A 14544-nucleotide genomic window follows, 5' to 3' on the forward strand; every position below is an offset into this window, starting at 1 on the left:
CCAAAATGTGCCCACCTCTGTTTTTACAGAGCCCACCTAAGTAGGTTTGTTTTTGTTTTGTCAATCATGGGGCTTGAACACTGGGCCTGGCCACTGTCACCTGAGTTCTTTACTCAAGGCTAACACTCTGCCACTTTGAGCCACAGTGCTACTTCCAGTTTTCTAAGTGATAAATGGAAAATAATAATCTCATGGACTTTGCTTCCTAGGCTGGCTTTGGACTGTGATCTTCAGATCCCAACCTCCTAAGTAGCTAGGATTATCAACTGGAGTAGCCACTTGATTAAATCCTGCCCTGCAGGGGTTTTCCCTCAACTAGTATCCCCCAGAATCCTAGGGAAGTTGGGCCAGTAAGCCAGCACCAGAAGCAATTAGAAAAGGGCACTGTTGGCACCTCACCACTCCTACTTACACTGGTCTTCTCTAGGTCTCTGTAGTCCTTTCTTGCAATAAGAATTTGTGGCACTTTCCCTATGGGAAATTCCTGCCCACAAGACATTGTAGCACTTTTTCCTAATACCCAAGCTATAGTCCCTATGTTAAGGTTACTTCCAATAGTCGTTGTCTCCTTCTTGACACTGGTGGGAGATGGATGCCTAAACCTTGCAGCCATCGGAGGAGTGCACAGCCATCCATATAGCTACCCCAAACTATTCTTTCTACACCCAACCTGGGGAACTTCCTTTAACCATCATTGCTCTGCTCCTTCATCAAGGCTATTTCCACTAACTTGATGGATCTAACCTAGGATGCTCCTTGCTTTTGGGTCGTGACTTAAAAGGAAGGCTGACTTTTAGAGCATTATACCCCAAGTAAAAACAACTTTGTGTGTGTGTGTGTGTGTGTGTGTGTGTGTGTGTGTGTGTGTGTGTGTGTCCTGGGACTTGAACTCAGAGCTTGGGCACTGTCCCTCAGTTTTTTTGCTCAAGGCTCTACCACTTGATCCACAGACTTTTCTGCCCAGGCTAGCTTTGAACTGTGATCATCAGACCTCAGTTTTCTGAGTAGCTAGGATTACAGTTGTGAGCCACCAGCTCCCGGCCCTTTTTGCTTTTTGTGTTTTGTTTTACTTTATTTTTACTGAATCATACATATTGTATTTCTATGGTTAGATCTTAAGAGTACAGTTCAATCTATTCTGCTGGAAACTGATTTGGCAAACTGGCTTAGGCACATATGAGGACTCTCCTGCTCCTAGAATTTCACGAGATTGGTATCCCATGTCTATCCTTAAAGAAAAAGAGATAGTTTTTCCATATATACATATATATATATATATATAGGAAAAAAATATATATATTGGCAATGTCAGACAGTTGGTTCAAGATTAGAAGACTTCCAACTACCCAACCACTAGCTGTGCATTGTCTTTCATCACAGTTTTATTGCCCAGTGTAGTTTTAATCCGAGCCCAGAAGAAGGGTCTCTCATGAGCACGGTCTGGCCATGTGATGAACGTCTTCCTGTTAACTAGTCTTCTGAGTCGGTGGTAGCTGGATAGCTTATAGTGGAGGATGCCTTCCAGGAAGATCAACACAATCACATCCTCATGGTCGTAGAACATCTTCACGCTAGCCAGCTGTACTTCCAGCTGACACCATTCGCTGTGCAGGTACTGGTTACTGACCACACACGGGATTTTCTGGCTGGTGTTGATGGCATTCTGGATATTCTCAAAGATGTCCATACCTAGTTCAAAATCCCGGTGGTGAAGACAAAGCTTAAAGATGGGCTGGCCACCTCCTTCTAGAGCTGGGACCAACTGTTCATATACCCACTGCTCATCAGAGGCAGTGCAAGAGACGATGACATCATTCATGAACTCCTTCTCCACCCTGTGTCCTTTAGGCAGGTACGAAGCTCAAAATATATACAGCCCGTACCATAAAGATGAAATCATCGCTAGGAAGGTGGCTCAGTGGTAGAGCACTTGCCTTGCATGCATGAGGCCCTGGGTTCGATTCCTTAGCACCACATAAACAGAAGGAAAAAAGCCAGAAGTGGCGCTGTGACTCAAGTGGTAGAGTGCTAGCCTTGAGCTGAAGAGCTGAGGGACAGCACCCAGGCCCAGAGTTCAGGCCTCATGACCAGCAAAAAAAAAAAAAAAAAAGATGAAATATCATCTTGACACTAAACTAAGAGAAGACCATGGTTTCGAGGACCAGACAAACAACAGATGAAGTAGACCTTTCCTAGGTCAAAATTACATATGGCGTCATCAAAATCAATCAACAAACGGTGGTTATCTGGCTGTGGACACAAGTAGCTCCTGAGGTAGGGGATATGGACAGCCTCCATGTGTATGGACCAGTTCCGGAACCACATGTTGGCGCAGGTACACTTAAGTTTGTTCTCATAGACATCAAAGTACATCAAAGATTTCAGATTTGCTAGAAGGCTTTGATTGATGACTTTCAAGTTGTTGAATCTTAAGTAGAAGACCTCAAGGCTTTGTAAGGTAGAGAACATGCGAGGATCCAAAGTCTCTAAGTTGTTATTTTTAGTTGTTTAAGATTTCTGACTAAGGACGTATTCAAATGGAGACTTCAGTCTCCAGATTTCGTTCCTGAGATTTCCAACTTAGTGAGATTCATTACGGGGTCAAATTGAAAATGGTCCAGGAATATCACAGGATTTTTTTTCCCAGCAATAATTCCTCTAAGTGAGCAAGTCCTTGGAAAAAAATTGGTTGGGACAACCTGAATTCCATGTTTTTGTCCTTCTAGGTTGAGTTGTTTCAAAGACTTGAGGTGCATGAACGGAGGGAAAGGCAAGATCCTAGTGGTTTCATATGTAATGTGATTAAAGCTGAGTCCCAAAACTTCCAGATTTTCAAGGCCCCAAAACAGGTGTGCATGAAAAGCAGCCAAGCTGTTGTATATCAAGTCAAGATGATGCAGGTATGGGAGGCCAGAAAAGGCAGTGTATAACTTCCAGGTAGTTGTGGGAGAGAATCAGAACCTAGAGCTTTTTCAGATAGTGAAAGGTTCTTCAGAGTCTGAATATTGTTGTGTTCAGGATCTAATGTCTCTAAATTTGGCAATTGAGCAAAGGAATATTGATCATTAGTGACAATCCAGCACCCAGCTAAATTGAGCTTCCTCAAGGAAGACAGCCCATGAAATGCCATGCTGAGCCAGGTGCCGGTGGCTCACGCCTGTAATCCTAGCTACTCAGGGATCCCAGTTCAAAGCCAGCCCAGGCAGGAAAGTCTGTGAAACTCTTATCTCCAATAAACCACCAGAAAACCGGAAGTGGCACTGTAGCTCAAGTGGTAGAGTGCTAGCCTTGAGCTGAAGAGCTGAGGGACAGCGCCCAGACCCAGAGTTCAAGCCCCATGACAGACAAAAAAAAAAGAAAAGAAAAGAAAAAAAGAAAGAAAGAGGGGCTGGGAAGGTGGCTCAGTGGTAGAGCGCTTGCCTTGCAAGCCTGAGGCCCTGGGTTCGATTCCTCAGCACCATATAAGCAAAAAGAAAAAAAGCCGGAAGTGGCACTGTAGCTCAAGTGGTAGAGTGCTAGCCTTGAGCTGAAGAGCTGAGGGACAGTGCCCAGGCCCAGAGTTCAGGCCCCACAACTGGACCCAAAAAATAAAAAAAATAAAAGAAAGAAAGAAATGCCATGCTGTTTAGTTCAGTGATGAGATTATCAGAGATGGGGACTGCAAGCATGTCAAAGTGGAAAATGAAAAATCTGGAAAGCTTTTAAATTTCTTGTAGCTCAGGTCAAGGGTTGTCAAGTTCTGGAGAGAACTCCAGGTCCAGTTGTTGATAAAAGAAAGGTGGCATTTGTTTAGGTTCAGTGTCTGGAGGCTGGGCATAGCATCAAACTCACCATCACGGAGGTCAATGAAATCACTGCTTTGGCCCAGGTCAAGGAACAAGAGTCTGGTGCAGTTGGCAAGGTGTTTTATGCCCCCTGCATCAGTAACATTTTTCTGAAATACCAACCTTTCTAATATCAGCAAGTTTCTGAGGAGGTGACACACCGTATTCAAGTTTAAATGACCACTTCTAAGCTCCCAGTTACTGAGGTCCATTTCCTGTAGGTTCTGCAGGTGTTTGGTTGGAAGCATGTCCAGTTTCATGATTGTTCCACTCAGATTCAGGCTCTTGAGTTGGGGCAGAGTTTCTAGATGCACATCGTAGATGACTCCATGGTGATTCTGGGAGACATCCAGACTGGTCAGATTAGGCAGTGACAAAGCAGAGATATTTAATTCCATGAGTTTGTAACCACACAGGCTCAGATGGGTCAAATAAACCAATGACATTGGACTGTGGCCAAGGGAGAAAATACTGTTGTTCGTAAGATCCAGGTATTCCAGGCATGGAAGATGGTGGACTGCTTCCAGACCACTAATGTTGGTAATAAATATTGGTAATAAAGTTTCGAGATAGGTTCAACTATTTCAATTTGACAAGAGGAGCAAAAGCCTGTTTGTGAATATGAGTAATTTGATTAAGCTTCAGGAGCAAGGTCTCCAAAATGGACAAGCCCTCAAAAGAGTTGTTGACCTTTTGAATCTTATTCTCTATTAAATTCAGAAGGGTCAGGTTTTCAAGTCCCTTAAAGGCATCCTGGCTAATTTGCCAAATGGAATTCCATTCCAATCACAAGTCCACAGAGCAGACAAATTGGTGAAGCTATAGGGTGGAAGGACCTGAATTTGATTCTGGGTCCGTTTGAGGTGAGTAGTGTCGGCAGGAATGTCACTAATGGCATCTGTCAAGTTGGTGATCATCTTGTGAATGCAGAACACATGGCGGATGTCAAATTCATACTGCGTGCATTTTCTAAACCCGTATGTTTCTGCCAAAGGCAGCAGAGAAAACCCTATAAAAATGAGCCAGAGCTTTGGAGAAGGCACAAGGCTCTCTGATCTCATCTTGCCAGCCCCAGGTCTCAGAATTACAATTGAAATAAAAACCAAAAACAACATTTCACATTTGTGATGCTCATGTTCAAAGGAATGGTCTTTTCCATGTTAACCTTGCTGCCAGGAAAAGAGAATTTGTTTATTTTTCTATCTCCTAATAACTAATAGCTTGTTCAAAGAAATGAAATTCTGTTTTAAAGTCATCTTCCAAAACCCAGTTCCAAACCACTCTATTTATCAGCAAAGAGTTCTGTTTTTTAAAATTTTTCTCCTTCAAGCAAAATTGTCAGCACACAGACGCAAAGAATGCAATTGTGTACTTGATTTAATGTAGGTGAATTAAGAAGCTCTTCCAAGCTGGGCACTGGTGGCTCACACCTGTAATTTTAGCTACCTAGGAGGCAGAGATCTGAGGATCACAGTTCAAAACAGCCTGGGCAGGAAAGTCCATGAGACTCATCTCCAGCTAACCACCAGAAAACCAGAAGTGGTGCTGTGGCTCAAAGTGGTAGAGTCGTAGCTTTGAGCAAGAGCTCAGGGACAGTGCCCAGACCCTTAGTTCAAGCCCCATGACCAACAAAAAAGAAGAAGAGGAAGAGGAAGAAGGAGAAGGAGAAAGAGAAGGAGAAGGAGGAGGAGGAGGAGAAGGAGAGGAAGAAAATAGCAGCAGCTAGTTACCCTAAGCCTTTCTCTACCCCCTGCATAATAAAATATCTCCTTCACTGTGGGGCTGATACCTGAAACCCCACCACTGGAAGCAAATTGGGGCCTATAGATCTCAGCCTAGTAAAAGGTTATCATCCCACCCTTATAGGTCACCTTTATTTCAGGGTGAAGGAACATAGGAGTCATTGATTTAAAGCCACTCCGGTCACCGTAATTTGCACTTAAAAGTCTCAGGCAAGAAATGGAGCTGTGGCTTTAAGTGGTAGAGCACTAGCCCTGAGCAAAAAAGCTCAGGGATAATGCCCAGGTCCTGAGATCAAGATCAAGAGTGATGGGCTGGGAAGGTGGCTCAGTGGTAGAGCGCTTGCCTTGCATGCCTGAGGCCCTGGGTTCGATTCCTCAGTACCACATAAGCAAAAAGAAAAAAGCCGGAAGTGGCGCTGTGGCTATAGTGGTAGAGCGCTAGCCTTGAGCTGAAGAGCTGAGGGACAGCGCCCAGGCCCAGAGTTCAGGCCCCACGACCGGAAAAAAAAAAAAAAAAAAAGATCCAGAGTGTGTGTGTGTGTGTGTGTGTGTGTGTGTGTGTGTGTGTGTGTGTGTATGCGCGCGCACACACAGGCAGTTCTGCCTTGCATCAGTATTATACATGATCTTCTTGGTAAGCAGTAAAATACGGTTGCAATAAACTTAGATCTTTTGTGTGCATGTATATGTATATGTGTATGCTAGTAGTGAGGGTTTAACTCAAGCCTTCCCTTGGGTTTTTTCCACATTGATGGCACTATATCCCTTGAGCCACACCTTTACCCCAGCTTTTTACTGGTTAATTGGAGATGAAGTTGCTCAGACTTTTCTTACAGGGCTGGTTTCAAACTGCAATCCTCAGATCTCAGACTCCTAAATAGCTAAGATTATAGGCATGAGCCACAAGCTCTTAGCTCTAAACTTAGATCTGTCCCTGTGCTTTCTGATATGTGCCGTCCAGGGTTTCTCCAGCCTTGCTTCCCTGTTCAGTCATTTGGGCTATAGCGAATTGTGCAACAGGTCAGATATATGTAAAAAATGAGAGCCAAGCAACTGATAGGGGCTCAAGGCTTTATTGGGGGAAAGACCTGCTGGACTGCTCCAAGCAGGAATAGAGCCAGTACTTCTTCTAAATGACACAGAGAGAGTGGCTTATGCCCACCCCCATCCTGTGTCAGCCACACAGGCCTGGCAGGCATGGGGTGAAGGTCCATAGAGGGAGTTTGCTTAGAGAGAGAGACAGAGAGAAGGACTAGCAAGGGGAACCAAGAAAGCCTGAATGTATGGAACCTCTGATCATTTACCATTGTGTTGGTAGAAATTGTCCAGCCCTCTGTGAGTACTGTAATGTGGCCAGCCTTAATTGCAACAACAACAAAATGAGTCATTTTGGCTTTACATAATCCTTTAGAGGAGTCTGGTGAGAACATGGAGAGGGAGGAGTCCTCAAAGCTTTCTTAGTTCCCTCCCTCCCCCGATGTCAGAGGTCAACTGAGAAATAAAACAGGAATGGAAGAGAGCCACGTTCACAGGAGTGGATGGGTCAGTGAGGATGAAGTAGTGGAGGGTGTTTGCTAAACAGCTCAAAAATTTACTGGAATTCTCATTGGGATGCTGAATTACCTCCCTCAATTTGTCATAGTTGCACAGACTTCTGGGCAGTCCAGTCAAGGTGATGGAGGAGGTAGAGGATTATGTCATCCCTAAGAGTCTGGTAATCAGGCTGGTAATTTCACCCTGGGTTGAAGCGAGGTACAACTTCCTGACCAACAGGTTTTGTTGTTGTTGTTGTGGGGCTTGAACTCTGAGCCTCGGTGCTGTCCCTGAGCTCTTCAGCCCAAGGTGAGTGCTCTACCACTTGAACCACAGCAACATTTCTGGTTTTCTGGTGGTTAATTGGAGATAAGAGTGTCACAGGTCAGGTGCTGGTGGCTCATGCCTGTAATCCTAGCTACTCAGGAGGCGAAGATCTGAGGATCGTGGTTTGCCCAGGCAAAGAAAGCTCGTGAGACCCTTATCTCCAATTAACCACTAGAAAACCAGAAGCGGTGCTGTGGCTCAAGTGGTAGAGTGCTTGCCTTGAGCTGAAGAGCTAAGGGACAGCGCCTGGGCCCAGAGTTCAAGCTCCACAACCCACAATGGGGGGAAAAAGTGTCTCCCGGCCTTTCCAGCATGGGCTGGCTTTAAACTGAAATCCTTAGCTCTCAGCCTCCTGAGTAGCTAGGATTACAGGCGGGAGCCACCAACAAGTTTTTGATTAAGGTCTTTAAACTTCTATTTGGAACAGGCTAGAGAGGGAGAAAGGAATGTGAACAGGAACAATGCCTTTAGTGCCAGCCACTTCCTGAAGGGGGAAGAGGTGGACTGGTGCCACAGCAGATGGTTGATAGGCAGGGCAGGAACAGGTGTGAGGTAGAGAGAGAGAGAAACAGCAGTGAAGCGGGAGAGGGGTGAAGAAGGTAGGGGTTGATAGAGTGGTAGAGAGGGAGGAGGAGATCAAGATGTAGAGTTGGGTGGGGAATGTGTAGGAAGGAGAATGGTCAGCAGGGTCGAACAGCAAGGTTTGCATCAGGGAGAGGGGCCGAAAAAGCCTGAGCATAAGGGATTTCTCCAGCCTTGCCACTTCAGTGACAGAAGTTCTCCAGGTCTGTAAGGATATTAAAGGTGAAGGTATCATTCTCAGGCCATTGAGACCCATTGTCCAATTGGTATTTAGGCCATGCCACATTACAACAAAAACTGAGCCTCTTGGGTTTTATGGAGATTAATTAGCCAAGAGACAACCCAAAGGGGTGTTCCGAGTTGGATTAGATTGAGAGGTACCCATTTTGGGGGCAGAGGGTGGCAATTGAGATCCCGGTAGAGGAATTTTCTGTCGCGCTGGGTGTCCCCAGGAGCCTGGAAGAATTCCTAGTAGAGTAGGACAATGCCTCAAGGGATCCCTGGTCGTTTGCTTAGGAAATGAAAGTAGGCAGGGAGGCTCATGGAGACTGGAGGTCAATGCTCACCCTTGCAGATCCAATCGTGAGGCTTGCAGAAGTCAAATGGCTGGCTGAGGAGAGTACAGGTCGCCTGCTCCTAGGAAGTTCAGGAGGCCGGCCAGGGGCCAATCAACCCCTATAGGGGGATCCTCCAAACGCAAACCGCTCCTCCCGACTTTCGGCACCAGGATGTAAGAAATGAGAGGTGAACGACCAATATGGGCTCAAGGCTTTACTGGGGGACAGATCTGCTCCAAGCAGGAATGGAGGCAGCACTTTTCCCCTATGCAGTCAGCAGATATTAATCAATCAGTAGGAGTCATTAGGGATATGACTCACCAACTCCAGGATTGCCTGGAATACAGGAGACAGGAACTAGGAAAGTCATCTAATTGTTTTTTTTTTTTTCTTTTCCACACTGAACAGATGGCTGCCCTCTCTTCTGCTGTTTGTAGGTCTTCTAATAATTCTTTTCTTTTCTTTTTGTTTGGCCCCTGTCTCGTAAGACTTCTTTCAGACTTCATCCAAACATGAATACATACGTTCAGCACCAAGGAAATTTTACTGGTGTCTTCTCCTGGACCAGATGATATTTTCACCTTCTACCCCTAAAAACAACACCCCCAACCAGCAGGAAACCGCTAGAGAATGTCTCCCGCTCTCCCACCGCCTGCCTTTCACTTTTAAATTTACATATAAAAAGGAATCTTAAGGTTTCAGAGTCCCCTTGTGGATTAAGTCCTCGCCCCACGTCCCTACTTGTTTACAAAATTAGCTGGTAAGTTTCCATTTCCCTTATGTTGTATTGTTTTCCTGGTGTGACATACAAATTCCTGCCTCGGTTGCAAGAGTCTCATTACACTCCTCCATGTAACACCTTCCCAACACCTTTTTCATGGAACTGAGTCTTCCCCAGAATTCCAATGGTCCATGTGATCTATGTGACTGCCCCCTAAAATTTTGTTTAAATTCTGCCCATACCTGTCCTTGGCTGCTGCCTCCATTTCTGCTTGGAGCAGCCTGGCAGGTCTGTCCCCCAATAAAGCCTGGAGCCCGTATTGGTTGCTCACCTGTCATTTCTTACAATATTCTTGGGCTCCACTTCCCTATCCATTATCAAATCATTTCATCTCTCTGTACTAGTTTCCCTCTCTATGCTGCAGGTTGATACTGACTCCCTCTACTAGACTTGTGAGCCACAGCAACCTTTTGTTGGACTTTATTCTAGTCCTTGGTATTTATTACAAGACAAGATAAGGGGCAAAAAATGTTTAACAATTACAAAATCTCGAGTTATGAAACACCTTCAGATGGTTTTAGACATGAAATAATTGTTACGTATAATTTGATACAGTGGAAAAAAGAAGGGCTTTGGAGTCTGATTGGAACCCTGGTTCTCTATAATATGCACTGGTTACCTGCCCCTCAGAACTCTACTTTTGAAAAACTTTAAATTTTTTTTATTGTTATTGTATCTTTGTTTGTTTTTTGGATCCAGTTGTAGGGCCTGAACTCTGGGCCAGGGCGCTATCCCTCAGCTCTTCAGCTCAAGGCTAGCACTCTACCACTTGAGCCACAGCGCCACTTCTGGCTTTTTTTCCTTTTTGCTTATGTGGTGCTAAGGAATCGAACCAGGGCCTCATGCATGCAAGGCAAGCGCTCTACCACTGAGCCACCTTCCCAGCCCCTTTTTATTGTTATTGTAAAGGTGATGTACAGAGGGGTTACAGTTACATGACTCAGATTAACAGTATATTTCTTTTTGGACAGCATCACCCCTTCTCTTGTACCCTACCAGTTTTGGGGTTTTCTTTGGCAAAATTTTAAAGTGAAAGTGAATAATCTGTACTTACCAAGGTTATTTGAGGTACCAAATGACATAATGTTGGGGAAACTGTTTGACTTAGGGCTTGACATGGAAGTTCTTATTTGGAATTGAGGCACACGTGTGTGTGCGTGTGTGCGTGTGTGTGCGTGTGTGTGTGTGTGTGTGCTCCCATGTGGTTGCTGGAACTTGAACTCAGAGCCTAAGGGATGTTCCTTAGCCTTTTTTGCTCAAGGATAGTTCTGTACCACTTGAGCAACAACATCACTTTCAGCTGTTTGGTGGTTTATTGGAAATAAGAATCTCATACTTTCTTGCCCAAGCTGACTTCAAACCATGATGCTCAGATCTCAGCCTGAATAGGATTACAAGTGATCCCATTAATTTTCCCAGCATCCTTTAAATGCATTGTGAAAAGGGGGCAGAGGCTAAGGGATTGTGGCCAGGAGTCTTGGGTAAGGGTTTAAAAAAAAATGTCATGACTCTTAGGAAATTCAGCTGTTAAAAGTCCTGACACATTCGTGGGGCCTTCAAACCAGACCCCATCTGTAAAAAGACACTCTGTCTCAGTGGACAGATTGCTGTAAGTCAAAATATTCACTTTTGTTTTTGTTTTTATTTTTATTTTTTTGGGTCTGGTCGTGAGGCCTGAACTCTAGGCCTGGGCGCTGTCCCTCAGCTCTTCAGCTCAAGGCTAGCGCTCTACCACTTGAGCCACAGCGCCACTTCCGGCTTTTTTCTTTTTGCTTATGTGGTGCTGAGGAATCGAACCCAGGGCCTCTGGCATACAAAGCAAGCGCTTTACCACTGAGCCACCTTCCCAGCCCTTGGTTTTGTTTTTAATTACTGTAGGTTGTGTTTGTGGAATTGAAAGAACTGGATGCTTTTACTGCTACCCTTAGAGATCTCTTTTTTTGTGCCAATATTGGGGCTTCAAGTCAGGGCCTGGATGCTGTCCCTAGCTTTTTTTTTTTTTTTTTGCTCAAAGCTAACGCTCTACCACTTGAGCCATAGCTCCACTTCCACCTTTTGGTGGTTAGTTGGAGATAAGAGTCTCACAGACTTTCCTGCCTAGGCTGGTTTTGAACCTCAATCCTCAGATCCCTCCTGAGTAACTGAGATTGCAGACGTGATGCACCAGCATCCTGATGAAGTGAGATTAAAAAAAATTTTTGACCTTGACCCCCCCCCCCCAGTTCCTAGCAATGTTATCTGCTATATATAGTATCACTACTGGAAAGCAATGAGTTCTTCTAATGTTTCCTGGGTAATGCTGAGATGCAATCAAGAGTCAAGGAAAAGAGAATCCTGGGTTCAGATTCTTCTTGCTCATTTTCTCATAATCATATTTTCTCTAAAATAAGGACCTTCTCTCTTGACAACTGGCAAAACCTCAAGATGATTGCTGTAAGCTCATAGGGCAAGTGACCCAAAGCCAAAGACCCTCTCTTCCTCTTTAAATCTCCACTTTCTTGGCAGGCCCAGGAAGTAAGACAGAGGTGGGGGGTGGTATTAGTCATTCTGCAGAAGTGCTCAGATCTTGTTTGGTATATAGTGCAAAAGAAAGGAGATTTCTAGAGAAAAGACTTCCCTTCTGTACCACAAATTCCTCCTGATTTCTTGCTGTCTGGGAGCTCTTCGGCTTGCTCAGCTGGTTCCAGCCCTGGGTGAACTTCCACACAGACTGCCTGAAATAGCTAAAGTAGCAGTGGGGAGCATGTTTTCTTCCTTTCCTGGAACTAGCATGCTTTGCTTTCATCTAGGTTCCAACTGTGAGCATGCCTCATGATCAGGATGTCTAGGGTGTTTCCTTCCTCTTTCACTTCCTCTTTCAGTCTATTACAAACTTCCTTGTGTGTTTGATGGAATTTCCCAAATTGTCCCACACTTACTTCAGTGTAGGTCTCAGTATTTTGTTTTGTCTTTCAGACTGTTGGCCAAACCAGGCATCAGTGTTTACACCTGTAATCCTAACTACTCAGGAGGCTGAGATCTGAGGAGCAGGGTTTAAAGCCAGTCCCGGCAGGAAAGTCCATGAGACTCATCTCCAATTAGCCACCAGAAAAACGTAAGTGGAGCTGTGGCTCAAGTGGTAGAGCCCTAATCTTGAGCATAAAAGTTCAGAGACAGTTCTCAGGTACTGAGTTCAAGCCTCAGCATGTGCACATGTGTGAATGTGTGTGTATGTGCGTGCGTGCATGCACGCACGTGCACACACAAATGTTGGCCAAGAGAAGCTTGTGAGAAGACAGAATCCTGAAGTACCCCACCATCAAGAACTGATCCAAGGGCTGGGAAGGTGGCTCAGTGGTAGAGTGCTTGCCTTGCATGCATGAGGCCCTGGGTTCGATTCCCCAGCACCACATAAGCAAAAAAAGGAAAAAAGCTGGAAGTGGCGCTGTGGCTCAAGTGGTAGAGTGCTAGCCTTGAGCCGAAGAGCTGAGGGACAGCGCCCAGTCCCAGAGTTCAGGCCCATGACCGGACCAAAAAAAAAAAAAAGAACTGATCCAAGGTCGAATCACTACTAAATAACCCCATGCTGCTGATCACATATATGGTATATATGTGCACACCAGAGGGAAACCAGGAGGACAACACAGAACTAGAGAGAATCAGGGAAAAACATACAAGAGCAGGACCCATCAGCTGCACTGGACATTGATCAAAATGAACTAAGCAACTCAATGGCAGCGATGGGAGGGAGGGAATGAGTGGGAAAGAGGGAACAGCTGACACTATGCAAAAGGAAAGAAATATCACCCAATGTGGAAGAAATAACTGTATTGCAAAGCTCATAGAACTCATAAATGTTATAGACCATGATAGAAAATTTGCCCCATGAAAGTTAGAATGTGTTTGTGACTTTAACTAAGTATCACTATCCCACAATACTGTGAAATTTGGGAAATTATGTAATCACTTAATCATAATTAAGAATTTGAAGGAAAAAAAATAACTGATCCAAGGCAACTCCTGGTGGGTGAGAAGAAAACACCCCAAAACCCATTCATGGGCCCACCTTTGGCAGACCTGAGAAGTCGCTAGATAAACCATACTGCTGTGTCTAGTCTCTGAGAGTATTGAGGTCAAGATTGCCTTCTGCCTGGAGACACACCTTCCTTTCACAGCCTTGCATTTAATCCCTGGAACCACAAGCAGAGGCAGACTGTAGAAAAAGATCTGAGAAGCTGGGCGCCAGTGGCTCAAGCCTGTCATCTTAGCTACTCAGGAGGCTGAGATCTGAGGATCAGTTTCCAGCTTGGGCAGGAAAGTCCATGAGACTCTTATCTCCAATAAACCACTCGAAAACCGGAAGTGGCGCCGTGGCTCAAGTGGTAGAGCGCTCGCCTTGAGCTGAAGAGCTCAGGGAGAGCATGGAAGCCCAGAGTTCAAGCCCCACAACCTACAAAAAAAACATCAGAGAAGATCCCTATATTCTGCAGTATTATACATGATCTTCTTGGTAAGCAGTAAAATACGGTTGCAATAAACTTAGATCTTTTGTGTGCATGTATATGTATATGTATATGTATATGTATATGTATATGTATATGTATATGCTAGTAGTGAGGTTTTAACTCAAGCCTTCCCTTGGGTTTTTTCCACATTGATGGCACTATATCCCTTGAGCCACACCTCTACCCCAGCTTTTTACTGGTTAATTGGAGCTGAAGTTGCTCAGACTTTTCTTACAGGGCTGGCTTCAAACTGCAATCCTCAGATCTCAGACTCCTAAATAGCGAAGATTATAGGCATGAGCCACAAACTCTTGGCTCTACACTTAGATCTGTCCCTGTGCTTTCTGATATGTGCTGTCCAGGGTTTCTCCAGCCTTGCTTCCCTGTTCAGTCATTTGGGGTGTAGCGAATTGTGCAACAGGTCAGATATATGTAAAAAATGAGAGCCAAGCAACTGATAGGGGCTCAAGGCTTTACATTTAAATCTGGTTTGTGAAATCTGTTCTGGTAGGAGGACTTGAACCAATTTTATCTTTTCCTATAGGTTAGTTATCCCAATCCATTTACTTTCTTTTTTTGGGGGGGGGTCCGGTCGTGGGGCCTGAACTCTGGGCCTGGGTGCCACTTCCGGCTTTTTTCTTTTTGCTTATGTGGTGCTGAGGAATCGAACCCAGGGCCTCATGCATGCAAGGCAAGCGCTCTACCACTGAGCCA

The 14544-nt window shown here is 44.9% G+C and overlaps 2 pseudogenes; one reads left to right on the forward strand and one right to left on the reverse strand.

The window, feature by feature from the left end:
* Positions 1-1342: 1342 nt before the first annotated feature.
* On the reverse strand, positions 1343-4885 carry LOC105995204 (annotated as a pseudogene).
* A 6619-nt stretch (positions 4886-11504) lies between these two features.
* The window catches only part of LOC105995205, a 17555-nt pseudogene continuing 14515 nt past the window's right edge, over positions 11505-14544 (forward strand).

This window comes from Dipodomys ordii, unplaced genomic scaffold (assembly GCF_000151885.1).
Source record: "Dipodomys ordii isolate 6190 unplaced genomic scaffold, Dord_2.0 Scaffold116, whole genome shotgun sequence".
In the NCBI taxonomy this organism is placed as follows: domain Eukaryota; kingdom Metazoa; phylum Chordata; class Mammalia; order Rodentia; family Heteromyidae; genus Dipodomys; species Dipodomys ordii.